Source organism: Canis lupus, chromosome 37 (assembly GCF_003254725.2).
Source record: "Canis lupus dingo isolate Sandy chromosome 37, ASM325472v2, whole genome shotgun sequence".
Lineage (NCBI taxonomy): Eukaryota > Metazoa > Chordata > Mammalia > Carnivora > Canidae > Canis > Canis lupus.
Genome location: NC_064279.1, coordinates 8,864,902 through 8,877,806, shown reverse-complemented (window position 1 = coordinate 8,877,806; position 12,905 = coordinate 8,864,902). Strand labels below are relative to the sequence as shown.

General features: G+C 42.9%; 2 long non-coding RNA genes across 2 annotated transcripts in view; one reads left to right on the top strand and one right to left on the bottom strand.

Moving 5' to 3' along the window:
- Window positions 1-1,690: 1,690 nt before the first annotated feature.
- Window positions 1,691-11,416, bottom strand: LOC112656561 (uncharacterized). Its single transcript, XR_003134460.3, has 3 exons — window positions 10,892-11,416; window positions 9,363-9,526; window positions 1,691-2,414 (listed from the first exon to the last, which is right to left on the bottom strand). It is a non-coding gene; the product is annotated as an uncharacterized LOC112656561 (long non-coding RNA).
- Window positions 11,409-12,905, top strand: part of LOC112656562 (uncharacterized) — a 400,328-nt gene continuing 398,831 nt past the window's right edge. The window contains exon 1 of the long non-coding RNA XR_003134461.3: window positions 11,409-11,561. This is a non-coding gene — a long non-coding RNA (uncharacterized LOC112656562). The remainder of the gene's footprint in view (window positions 11,562-12,905) is intronic.

The window sequence follows — 12,905 nt, the reverse complement described above, 5'->3', positions numbered from 1 at the left end:
GTGCTTACACTAACTGGTAAGCCAAATGTTACTTCAATGTGAATTTAGATTAGTTATAAATGTATACAGCAAATTTTGGGGTGGCCACTAACATTTTTAAAAAAAATATAATTGATATGCTAAGAGAGGAGAGAAAGGGAATCATATAAAATGTTCAAATAAAAACCAAGTAGACAGAGGGAAAAATAAAAAAGAAACAAAAGCAACAAATATAAAACAGTGAGAAATATAGTAGGTATTAGTCCAAGTGTATCAGTAATCCCTTAAATGTGAACGGCCTAAATATAGGAATTAAAAGGTCATAGAAAAGATCAATGAAACTAAGAGCTGTTTATTGAAACAAGTAAACCAGGTTGACAAACCTTTAGCTAGACTCACCAAGTAAAAGGAGAGAGGACTCAAAATAAATAAATAAATAAATAAATCAGAAATGAAAGAGGAGACCTTGTAACCAATACCATGGAATTCCAAAGGATCATAGGAGAGTACAAACAATTAAATGACAGCAAATTGGACAGGTTAGAAATGGACAAATTTGTAGAAACATACTATTTACCAAGAGTGAATTATGAAGAACTCTAAAATCTGAACAGACCAGTTACTAGTAAGGATTGGAATTGGTAATCAAAAACTACCAACAACCGAAAGTTCAGGACCGGATGACTTCACTGGTGAATTCTACCAAACATTTAAAAAGAGTTAATAACCATATTTCCCCCCCTTAAACTCTTCCAAAAAAATAGAAGAGGAGGGAACACTTTCCAACTCATTTTACAAGGCCAGCATCACTGATAACAGAACCAGACAAGGAAACCACAAGAAAAGAAAACCATAGGCCAGCATCTCTTATGAACATGGAACAATTGCTTAATTGTAACAAGTGTACCACACTAAAGCAAGATGTTAATACGAAGGGACTGTGTGTATGGGGGACGGGCTATATAGCAACACTCCGTACTATGTGCTCAGTTTTTCTGTAAGTCTAAAACTGCCCTAAAAAAGCAGTCTGTTAAATTTTGGTTGTTGTTGTTTAAAGAAATGTATCCATTTCATAGATGAGAAATCTGAGGCTCAGGGCCCAGGGAAGTTAGGGAGCTTAATGAAAGCCACTCTGGGAGTAATTGCGTGAAAGTAGATTATTCGGGCAGGAACTCCTAAAAGCCAAGGCACAGAATAGGAGCCAGTTTCCTAATCTGGACTCAGTTAAACAGGTGTATTCTGTGGTGGTGTGAATGTGGGTTACCGGAAACCGTATCTTAAGAAACCCTGCAGGTGGTATTCTGATGTGTACTAGTGCTCGAGAACCACTGTCCTTGGGAATCTGGAATAGAGCTGGAGCCACACCAGTTTGAGAGCATGGGGAAGCCAGGTGGGAGGTCTGTGTGGAAGCCTGTCTGCTCCAAGAGATCACTCCCGAATGTGATGGGAGAGATGTTGAAAGGGCCCAGGCTGGGGAGGATGCCTGCAGAATGTACGCAGAAAATAGACTACGTGCCCTTCCGTGTGCAAGAACTTGTCCATGGAATTTAGGAGAAAAACACCCCTTGTAATCCCATTTCTTTGTAGTGAGAGTAAGAAGGAAACATTTACTTTCTTCATTTTCATGATTCAAAGTAGATAAAATACTTGATTCCAATGACACATATCTAATGAGTGTCCACTATATGCCAGGCTTATTTGAGCTCAGGGAAACAGCTTGAACAGGCCATACTGGTTGGTCTCTTGCAGCCTTCAATCTCAAGGGGACAGACAAATAGCAAACAGATTAAAAAACAACAACAACTAAGCTAATTCTAGGTCCTTTACCTCTGATGTGACTTGTATTTTTGCCTCTCTGCTCAGATGTGTGACGTGAGGAGCCTCATAAGAGACTTCCTCCCTGAGTTACCTCGTGTACCACATTGTTTTGTAGATCCGGGGTGAGCAGATGTCCAGCATCTCCTTCCATGCCGGGAAGAATTATGTGCTTGAGTTGGTGCTGAATTCACTCTCCGTGTGAAGAAGAATGTACGTTTTATGTTGTTTTGAATATTGAATGACCAAAAGAAAAAGAAAATAAACCATACAAAAATAACTGCATGACATTAATGCTAAGGACTTAAATTCACCAAAACAAGGAAATTCCAAATGAAGGCCAAATATTCAGGACCACACTGCCTTTTTAGCCACATCGATGTGAGCGTTACCAACCAGGATTCTTTCTTCACCTGGTGTTTTCTTGGCTTCTCATTTTGACACTCAGCAACTTGGTCACTGCTCAGGGAGAAATGATCCCCATTCCCTCAGGTTGTCCTCTCTGTTTTCTTTGCTGGGATTGGTATTTAGAGGAATTTTTATTAAGCAACTTCAAACAGGAGGGTTTGTTTGTTTCAACTTTGTTTGAAAGTTGATCTTCTTTATTAAAAGTTGTGGCACTGCAAAAGAAAGATCAGAATTGATTTCAATAATGTTTAAAATATATCTGCACTCTAAATAAAAATCAAAGAGAGCCAAGGAGTAAACTCCCAAAGAAAGGAGGCTATTAGGGAAATTGTAGAGGAAGTATAAACCTCTGACTTAGCCCTGCTGTGTGCTGGAACATACCAGGAATTGCCAGTTGCAAGTCTGTGCTCTACCAGAGAGAAATCAAGATATCTTCATCCCTATTATTATAATTTTCTCCCCTGACTTGCTAAATCTACTCAAACTATGCTTTTCCAAAGCTCTAAATCAGTAGCTTTCAAACTTGACTGCCTTTAGAATCCCATGGGGAACTTTTAAAAAAATCCCAATGCCCAGGCCACACACCAAAACAATTATATCAGAATTTCTGAGGATGGGATCTGGACATCAGCATTTTTAAAGCTCCCCAAGTGATGCCAGTGGGCAGCCAAGTTTGAGAACCAGCGCTCTGGCTATTAAGCCTCATACTTGGCGGCAATGCTCTAATGCTAAAATAATTGTTCTTTGTTGGAAAAAGATGAATGAATGGGTGTATTGATTGAGTTTACTTACCTTTCCACAGAAAGGAGGAAAAGAAAAGTGAAAGAAGGTTCTGGAGGGTTTTGGCACTATCAATAAAAAACAAACTCTAGGGGATCCCTGGGTGGCTCAGCAGTTTAGCGCCTGCCTTTGGCCCAGGGCGCGATCCTGGAGTCCTGGGATCGAGTCCCGCGTCGGGCTCCCGGCGTGGGGCCTGCTTCTCCCTTCTCCAGTGTCTCTGCCTTTCTCTCTCTCTCTCTCTCTCTCTCTCTGTGTCTATCATAAATAAATAAATAAATCTTAAAAAAAAAACAAAGAAACTCTAATATACTTAATAAATGTTAAGCAGAAAGTGAGCTAATTGGTTTCTCTTCTCCGTAGGAATGGATGTCAGTCATACTAAATGGAAGAAATTAACAGGTAATGGAGGTGAGGAATTAAAATGTAACCCTCCCTCTAACAGTATTTCAGAAGCCAAGAAGGACGGGCTTTGAATACATCAATGCACCCACTGCAGGTATGTTTTATTATCAGGATGACGCGGCGGAGTGGGGAGTAGGGAAGGTACCTGGCGGATGGAGGGCTCTGTGCTGGCTGCTACCAAGGTCAGGGTGAAGGTCTCAGGGAAAACAATTGCTGAGCTTTTCTAATTGAGGTGTGACTCAAAGTAAATGGGAGTAAATAAATACATAAATCTGAATAAATAGTACTTTCGTAGTATTTAGCAGTGGCTTGCAGGGGGTATATTGTTATTAATGATTACAAAAGGAAAAGGAAGGGGTGGTCATATTAGTCCCTCAAATTTGTAAATTTGATATTAGCCCTTGAAAGCCCTTATGTCTGTCACACTCGATATCCTAACAGGTGGTGGTGTTCCTGCTATATCACCAGTTGGTCAACTGGGCACAGAGACAATTAGGTCCTTCTCCGGGGTGTCAGGTCCAGTAGTAGGTGACCGAATCTGCCTCTCAGTTCAGTGGCATCCGCAAACTCACCCCTGGTGAGCACTTACCTGGTGATAGGCCCAAGGATCACTTCGGAGTAGATGCATCTTTGACGAATAAATGTATTACTCATGACATCCTCACCTTTTTTTTTTTTTTTTTTTTGACATCCTCATCTTACAAGTGTTTACTGTCGATGCCCTCAAAGTGATATTCCTGTTTTGTGCTTGGAGAAGACAATGAATGAGGAGAATTGAGTGAGTTTTCTGGTCTTTTTTGGGTAATCACCATTTAAAACTCACAGATTCTCCAGCCACAGGATTATTTAATGAGAATCACAGGCATGGTTGTTGGTTACTCTTCTCTTCATTTTGTCTCTAGACAGAAATGTCTCCAGGTAGAAAAAGTGATTCAAATGGAGTTTGAGGCAGGAGTCCAGACTCTGCCTAAGTGACTAGACCCCTCTTTAATCTGTCCCCCAGGTCAACACCTGCTAATGTGGCTAGAGAACGAAGGTGGTTAAGGGTCAGAAGATCCTCTGCTGAAATTCTAGTGCTGATTTTTGCTGGCTGTGAGGCCACCAGCGAGTTCTGACATGCTCTGGGCATCAGGTTCTCCATCCGTATAAAGTGAGAGTCTCAGGATCAGTTTTGTATACAGAATGCCCAGGCTTGGGTCTGGCACATTGGTTCAGGAGGCACTCAACCAAAGGCAGGTGTTCCTGTTGTTCTGTGGGATTGTTTGTTTCCATGTAAAGAATCTCCCACCAGGTTATCCTGCCAAAAGATGTAATATTTCTGTACGACAGAGCTAAATAGGCCCAGGTTTGGCCTGATGTCATGAATCAACAGACCTGGAAATGTAAGATATTTGTTGGGCAACTGTGCATTTGTTGTAAATTTTCTTTTGAGCCCTTTCTCATACAGGAGAATGGCAGCTTTATTAATTAATAGCTATAGCTGGCCTGAAGTCAAAACCAACTCTCTGGGTGCTTTTAAGTATATATAAATTATCAAATGATCTTGTAAATAACCTCGACTGGCTCACTAAGAGTTTAAAAATGACGTACTTCAAATCACTGGAGAGGGGATGAATACCACAAATGACAATTGGAACTTTTGTTGGCGCTTTGTGTGGAGCTCACACCTCGGTTGACCGGTTGAGAATGAGAGCTGTCAATCTAAACAAGAAGCATCGAGGCGTCTTTTCGCAGCATTTAGCCTTATCTAAATGACATCAGAGGTGGAAATGTCTAGCAGAGGAGGGGTTGTGCACTGCCTAAGAGTACGGGGCTTTTAGGTCAACTAACCAGAGCTTATCTCTGCCCCTGCTCTTCGTTCACATTCTTATCTTGAGCAAATGACTTCTATCTTCTGATTTGGTTTCTTCATCTGCAGAAATAGTAGTACGTACGTCAAAAGACCACATGAGGCTTAAAAGGAGTAAAGCACATAGAAGATTTGGCAGGGTGGGTGGCATATGATACACGGGGACTCTTCACTGTCATTATAGTCATTATTCTATCGGATCTGGGGACTCATTCCAGGGCCGAGGAGGTTCAAGGGAAAAGGAAATGTAAAAATTAGCCGAAAAGAAAACTGGAGAACTGAATGTATCCTTGAATATACTCTAACTGATGAGCTTAACATGCTAATTTGACACAGGTTGTGAGGTGGCCGCGTATCCTTCTGTGTTCTGACCACATTCTCTAGGCAAAAATGTTTTAACCTTAGAAAACTGCGTTCCGTTTGATCATCGTAGGAAGATCAAAGACCCACCTAATGACAATTTATAACCTTGTAACTCAAATGAACCTACAACAGAGGATTGGACCCTCCTTTCCTTGCTTTCCTTTTGGAATTTTATTTTGTAATGTACAAAAATGCGCCCATGAGCTGTGAAATCACAGCTTACGCAGCATCCTTACGCTGCGTCTCATACCACTGGGGACAAATGCCAGTCTGGTGGCTGAGGTCCGGTTGGTGATGGACTGACCCTCTCACATGCTGCCTCACGGGTCTGAGGGCAAGGATTCCGTGGTGAGGGGCGAAGCAGGGGCGAGAGGCCGTGCGAGCCGCCAGGCAGGCCTCCCATCCCCGGGGTCTGGCTCCTGAGGGCTGCCCAACAAAGTGCCACATGCACGGTGGCTTCAGGTAACAGAGAGTGGTTGTTTTACGGTTCTGGAAGCTGGAAATCTGAAATCAAGGTGTCGGCAGGAGCCGTGCTCCCTCTGAAACCCATAGGGGGAATCCTCTTTTGCCTCCTCCTAGTTTCTGATGGTTTGCCAGTAACCTTTGGCCTTCTGTGGCTTGTTAAAGACATCACTCCAACCCTGCGTCTTCACCAGGCATCCTCCTCGTGTCTCTTTGTAGTGTCTTCCCCCTTTTATAAGGGCATCAGGCCTACTGGATTAGGGCCCCCCCATCCGACTTCATTTTAACCTCATTAACTCTGTAAAGACTCTATTTCCAAATAAGGTTGTCTTCTGATGGATTAGGATTTAGGGCTTCAGTGTTTCTTTCTTTCTTTCTTTCTTTCTTTCTTTCTTTCTTTCTTTCTTTCTTTCTTTCTTTCTTCTTTTTTCTTTCTTTCTTTCTTTCTTTCTTTCTTTCTTTCTTTCCTTTCTTTTTTTTTTTTTTAAGATTTTATTTATTCCTTCATGAGAGACACAGAGAGAGAGACACTCACAGGCAGAGGGAGAAGCAGGCTCCACGCAGAGAACCCGACGTAGGACTCGATCCCGAGACCCCAGGATCATGCCCTGAGCCAAAGGCAGATGCTCAGCTGCTGAGCCACCCTGGGATCCCTCAGTGTTTCTTTTTAATGTTTCTTTAATGAAGTGACACGATTCATCTCAAGACACCGAGAGTCCTCATATTTAGACCGGATGAGTCTCTGAGGCTCTACATACAGTTTTGGCAATTGAGACAGGACGACAGGCATGGGAAAAATGTTCATGTCTCTCCAACCGCAGGGCCATACATTTCAACATCTTAAAAGCAAACCTTGTCATTATATTGTGAATAGCACAGTGTATTGCATTTTTTATATCAAAAATGTAAACTTGCAAAGCGTAAACATCTAGAACTCATTATAAATTTAGTAATCCTGGGTCACCTGGGTGGCTCAGTCAGTTGTGTCTGCCTTCGGCTCATGTCATGATCCCAGGGCCTTGGGATCATGTCCCGCATCGGGCTCCCACCTCAGCAGGGAATCTGCTTCTTTGTCTCCATCTGACCTGCCTCCTGCTTGTGCTCTCTCTGTCACGCTTCAAATAAATAAATAAAATCTTAAAAAAAAAATCTTGTAATCCTGTTCTGGCATGTCTATGACATTGAAAACCTCAACAAATAAAAGTGGCCACAACCTATGAGCATGAGTCAAGTGTATCTCAGGACTTAACATGATTTGAGTCTCCTTTTCAAGGATTTATCCCAAGGAGGCAACTACCTTCTTTTAATGTTTGCTTCCCATGAAGAAACATCTTTAAAAAAAAAAACAAAAACAAAAACAAACCCAGAAGCATATGGGACAAATGTTGTTAGGATCAATTCCAGGGACAGGGAATACAGGATAGTTAAAAAAGAAGAATCCCAAGTTCTTACATGTGTCAGGCACTCTGCTAAGTGCTTTCCTTACATTATGGAACCCCGCGCTCACTGTTGTTAAATTTAATTACATTTAGTGGTGAAATACGTGTAACTTGTACCTTTATTGAGTACAATAAATATGAGAATAAATATGGAAAAATATGAAGAGAATAAATATGGAAAGACTGTTCTTTTCAGATTCTTGGTTACTTAAGAACTTAACATTCTGACTTTTCCCCCGCTTTGCTGCTTTACCTGATTGCTTGGGACAATGTCTTGTTTTCACAGTTTCTCTGCTTCTTGTTCTAAGAGTCCAGAAAGAGGACTGAAGAGGAAGTCAGTTTCTGTCTTCCTAACACCTGACATGGATTGAATAATGGCCATTTGGCTGTATTTAAACAATGAATACATTATTTGTGCATTTTATTGAAGCATACACATGTTTAAACACTGTGTGAAAATGTCCTTGTGTATCCTATTTTTACATTTACTTTGAAACTTCCTAGTCCTTGAGGTATTTTTATGGTCAGGCACATATGCATGCAATGATTGTATGACCACCCTTGGATTATGTATTGCATCTAATGAAATTAGCTTTTTTGCTCACCCCTGGGCAACCTTTGGAAATAAGACAATAGTCTCAGTTGTTTGTTTCCTGGAGAAATGTTAATGATTAACTTGAAAAAGGAAGAATTTCTTTTACCCACCGCCTAATTTTTCATAATTCCGTACAATTGCTGTGTACCTTATCTTTGTTTAATATATCCCATGCAAGATATTAACTTGTATAACATTGGTGTACATGAATTTTTGGCTAAGGAGAAAGCACTACCGTACCTAAAGACTTTAGTTCATTCCAGTTGGGGTGATTGTTTTTTTATATTAAGCCTTGTCCACAGCCAGAACATGTTGAGTTCAGGCTTTGCTTTAATGGTTGTAAGATAAAGCATCAATCTGATTTATTTGGATACTAACTACCTCTTGCCCGAATCCACATAACAGTTAATGTTTTCCACATGTGCCCAGCAGATCTCTGTTGGTGTACTCCAGCACGATGTGAAATACTAAAGAAATGAGGGTTACTGCAGCTAGGCTAAGAGTTTGTGGCGTCTGGAGAGTGCTCTTCGGGACAGGCTTCGGTGGGCCTTGGGAGATGCCTACTGTCTAGTGGCTGATGAAGCATTTGGCTTTGAACCGTGGCTGTCTGCAGGGTAATAAGTGGCAGGTTGGGCCCTCTGTTGGACTAGGCAGACTGGTCTCTGGGCTAAGAGACCTCCCTAGCAGGCTAAGCTGAAGTCTGCTTGCTTGATGGCTTGACACCCAAGTGCCTGGATTGGGCATGAGAGTGCTAGAAGCATAGCACTGAGCCTTGTATCTGTACTACCTCTCTTTAGGTGCCTAACAGCACTATTAGGTAGATTCTAATATTCTCTCTCATTTTATTATGAGGAAATCAAAAGGCCAAGGGGTTAAATGCCTTGGTCACGGAGATAGCAGATGATGGAGAAGAGATGTGAACCCTGGCAGTCTGACTCCAGGCACCATTTGTTTGGGGTTAGCTCTTAAAATTCCCGAGGGAGGCTATACGATCGAATGGAAAGGACATGGGCCTTATGTGTAGACAGCCCTGGGGTCAAATGCCAATTCTGCACTTAATAAGGGGGTGTCTTTGAATCCATCGTTTAGCCTTTCTGGGTTTGAGTGACATGATCTATAGAATGGGGGTGCTGGGAGGATTAAACGAGCTAATCCATATTACTGCCCAGCCTACCAACTAAGTGTTCAAAAATGCCAGCTCATTTTCCCTCAAACTACTGGCTGAGATTCCTTCTAACACCTTAAGTAGGTCTCCCCACACGGTGCTCACTTGTCGTGCTAGGAGGGGCACCGCCATCACGCTGCAGAGCTACCTTTGCTCCCATAGATGCTTCTCACATTTGGGGCCTTGGCCGAAGTTCCAGGAGTTTTGTTTCCCTTCAAGCAGAGGTAAATCCATCCAGACATCCTCCTTTTAAGCACCGAGGACTGCATCTGTTTTAGACCAAAAATAATACCTTGTGATTGGAAATGTTTCAGTAACATTATTTGTGTGTTTTATTGCAGCGGAGGTTACAATTATTAGCGACACCAGGAATTTCAGACATTTAAACATAGTTTTGACTTCTCCAGAGCAAACCACATCCCTGTGCAATTATTAGTTTATCTAAATACCTTCCATCCGAACCCTAAACCGGAGGCGGCCTCTGTGGGAGGTGGTCCCTCTGAGGACACACTCTGCACTGCGCCGTCAGGGCAGGCACACAAACCTGCAGCCCAGCTGGGGGACGGGTGGGGAGGTTGCAGCAAGGGTGACTTGGTTCTATTAGCTGGTAATTTGCTACCTGGCTTGGGTCACTTCCTAGTCACTGCCAATTTGGCTAGGTTATTCCGACTCCCTGTTTGAAGCTGACCTTAAGAATTTAAAAGAATTAAAAACAAGGTTTTCCTTCCCTCGGAGTCTACTCCTTCCATCGCATGACTCCTCTATAGCACCCATGTTAGCCAGCCACTCACAACCCAACATCTGTGCAAGAGAAGGAAATACAAACAATGAAAAAAACCAGCCTGTCCTTCAAAGCCTCAGAATCTTACCTCCAGCTGTGGGCTAAACATGTTTTTGTTATTTTTTCTTATTTCATTTTAACATTAGTATTTAAATAGGAAGTGGACATAGAGCCTTTTAAATTTGAGATAAGTAATCAGAATGGGCGGGCGTGTTATGCTACCAGAAAAGATGAATTAGGTTTCCTTTGAAAGGGGCATATTTACCACTTGATCTATGATATAGGAATTATGTTCTCCACCTACAGACGAAGAATAAAGGTTCACGGGGAGTAAGGCACTTGTATGTGATCACACAGAGGTGGGAGGGCCAGGATTTGAACCACATCCATGCCATCCAAAGCCTATAATTTTCCAGCCACTGCTGGCTGCTTAAATGTGGAAGAAGCAAAGAGGTAAGCCTTGTAACTCAACCATGGGCCCTAAATACATGTCACAAGTCCTGGACTCTGACCAGCTGATGTTTGTTGTTTAAAATCTGTCTACTCTCACTTCAAAATTAAGCATTTGGGGGTGCCTGGTGGTTCAGTCGGTTGGGCATCTGACCTCAGCTCAGAGCTTGATCCCAGGACCCCCAAGAGGTCCTAGGACCAAGCCCTGCAATGGGCTCTGCATTCAGCAAGGACTCAGTTTGTCCCTCTGTCCCTCCCCCTGCTCGTGTGTGCGTGTTCTCTCTCTTTCTCAAATAAATAAAATCTTTGAGAAAAAAAGAGGGGGAAAAGCATTTAGTTGGATCAATTTTCAAGTTGCTAATACAGTTACATTCAACAGGAAATTGTTGAGCGTGCCACGTACTGATCTGGGAGATGGAGACATTCTCAGGAACCGAGTAGATGAGGAGCTGGTGCAGACTTTTGAGCTGGAGCGTGATTGGGAGCTATTTGTGGTTTGGGAAGACGGTGGACAGCAGGATGAAGAATGGATCTGGAGAAGGACTGATGACGAGACGCTAGACACTTCAGAGGGAATTCTTCTGGCCCAGGCAAGAAATCATGAGGGTCTGACCTTACGTTCTCACACCAACATTATAAAGCAACTGAGGCCTTCTGTGGTTGATGTACCAGGTGGGGTTTCTTAGCAGTCCCAGTATCGGCCAGGTTTTTCTCTTTTGCTCTCTCTCCCATTCCGGCACCTTGGGGGAGGGGATGGTTCCATTCGGAGTGCTGCCTTACAAGGCCTAACTCATTTTGTGCTGGGGGCAGAAGTGGCATCTTGGATATAGGGAGGTGCGTTAGTGAGGGCCTTACTTTCTGGATGGATGGATGAAGCAACCCTACCCACTGAGAACCTCTATGAAGCTTGTGTGGCTGGACCTAAGGAAGCAAAGGAAGAGTCCTGGTGAGAGGTAAGACAACGCCTACATCACAAAAGCTCTGTGAGGCCATATGACACAGGCTCCACCATACACCATCGGGCTATGGGGAGCCACAAAGAGGTTTTAAGCCCATCTGGGTGGAAGGGTGAGGTAACGTGCACAGTTTCATTTTATTAAGGTCATTCGAACAAAACTGGAAGCAGAACAACCAGTGAGGGACTATTGCAATAATCCTAGCGAGGATAATGAAACCTGAACTAAGTATTTGTAGTAAAAGGGAGGGGAGGATGGAAGTGAGAGATGTTAAGGGCTTAGAATCCGCTGGCCTTGCTGACGGATTGAATATGGTATGAGCGGGATCTCCAGAGTTCTAGATTGGGTGATGTTGATCTTCCCAGAGACGTAGTGTCCTGGGAAGGAGGAGTGGGTGTGGGAAGACAGTCTGGAGCTCAGTTTGAGGCTGTTACATTTGAGGGTCTGCGAGACACCCGAGTGGAACTAGGGGCCTAGGAAACAGTTACATGGAAGGGGTTCAATCTCATGCAAAAATCCTCCAAGCTCAGGTGTCAGTTGAAGAAAGAGGAGGAGATTGGCAGGACAAGAGTGAGGAAAAAGAACCAGGTGGCCAGCAGCTGGTTTTAGGAGAAAGGATGTAAAATCTCACCCGCTTGCCTTCATAAAGCCACTTCATTGGGGTGAGGGGGTGGGATATGTACAATGAGCCTTAAGTTCAAACAGCAGAAAACTATGTTCAACTCTCAGGTGCCTGGTTCATTCATTCTTCATTATTGCAGGTTTTTAAAAATCTTAAGTCTTCAACCAAAAGGTACCAAAACTACTTTAAAATTTTAAAAATCCTTATTACTCTCATCACTCAACTCTACTCAACCCCTTCTATCATAACCCCTGCAAAATATTGGAGAAGCCATGTCATTAGACACCCGGTGCTTTACTCCAGATGTCATTCAGTTATCCCGTCAGTCTTTCTTCTTTGCATTTATTTGTCCAGTTTTCCTATCAAACATTTACCAAGCACCTCTTAGGCGTCAAACGCTGCTCCGGCCCTGGAGTTGTAGCAGTATACAGCAGACTAGGCCCCAAGTCTCATGGAGTTTACATGGCGGTGGAGATAGATTGCCCGTAAAACAAGGAAGAAAATTTCCGCACGTCCACTGAAACACTGCCATACTTACATTATCTCATGAATTTAATTTAAAAGAAAAAAAAAAACAGTGGTTGAATTTTGATGTGTGCAGGTAATAATGGATTCCTGGCCCTTCTTAAAGTGCATTTTCATTGTTAAATTTTTTGGAATCTGCTGACCTCTCAGGTGAGCACTCAGGTGCCTTTGGTTTTATTGTTGTTGTGTGGTTCCTGAACAGACTCCCCTTCCCCCCCTCGTTCCCCCATTAGCGACCTGCCTCTGTTCAGAAACAACGAACGAACGTATCACATGATGAGACTGTTGAGACAATCCCTCCATGGGCGGGGGTG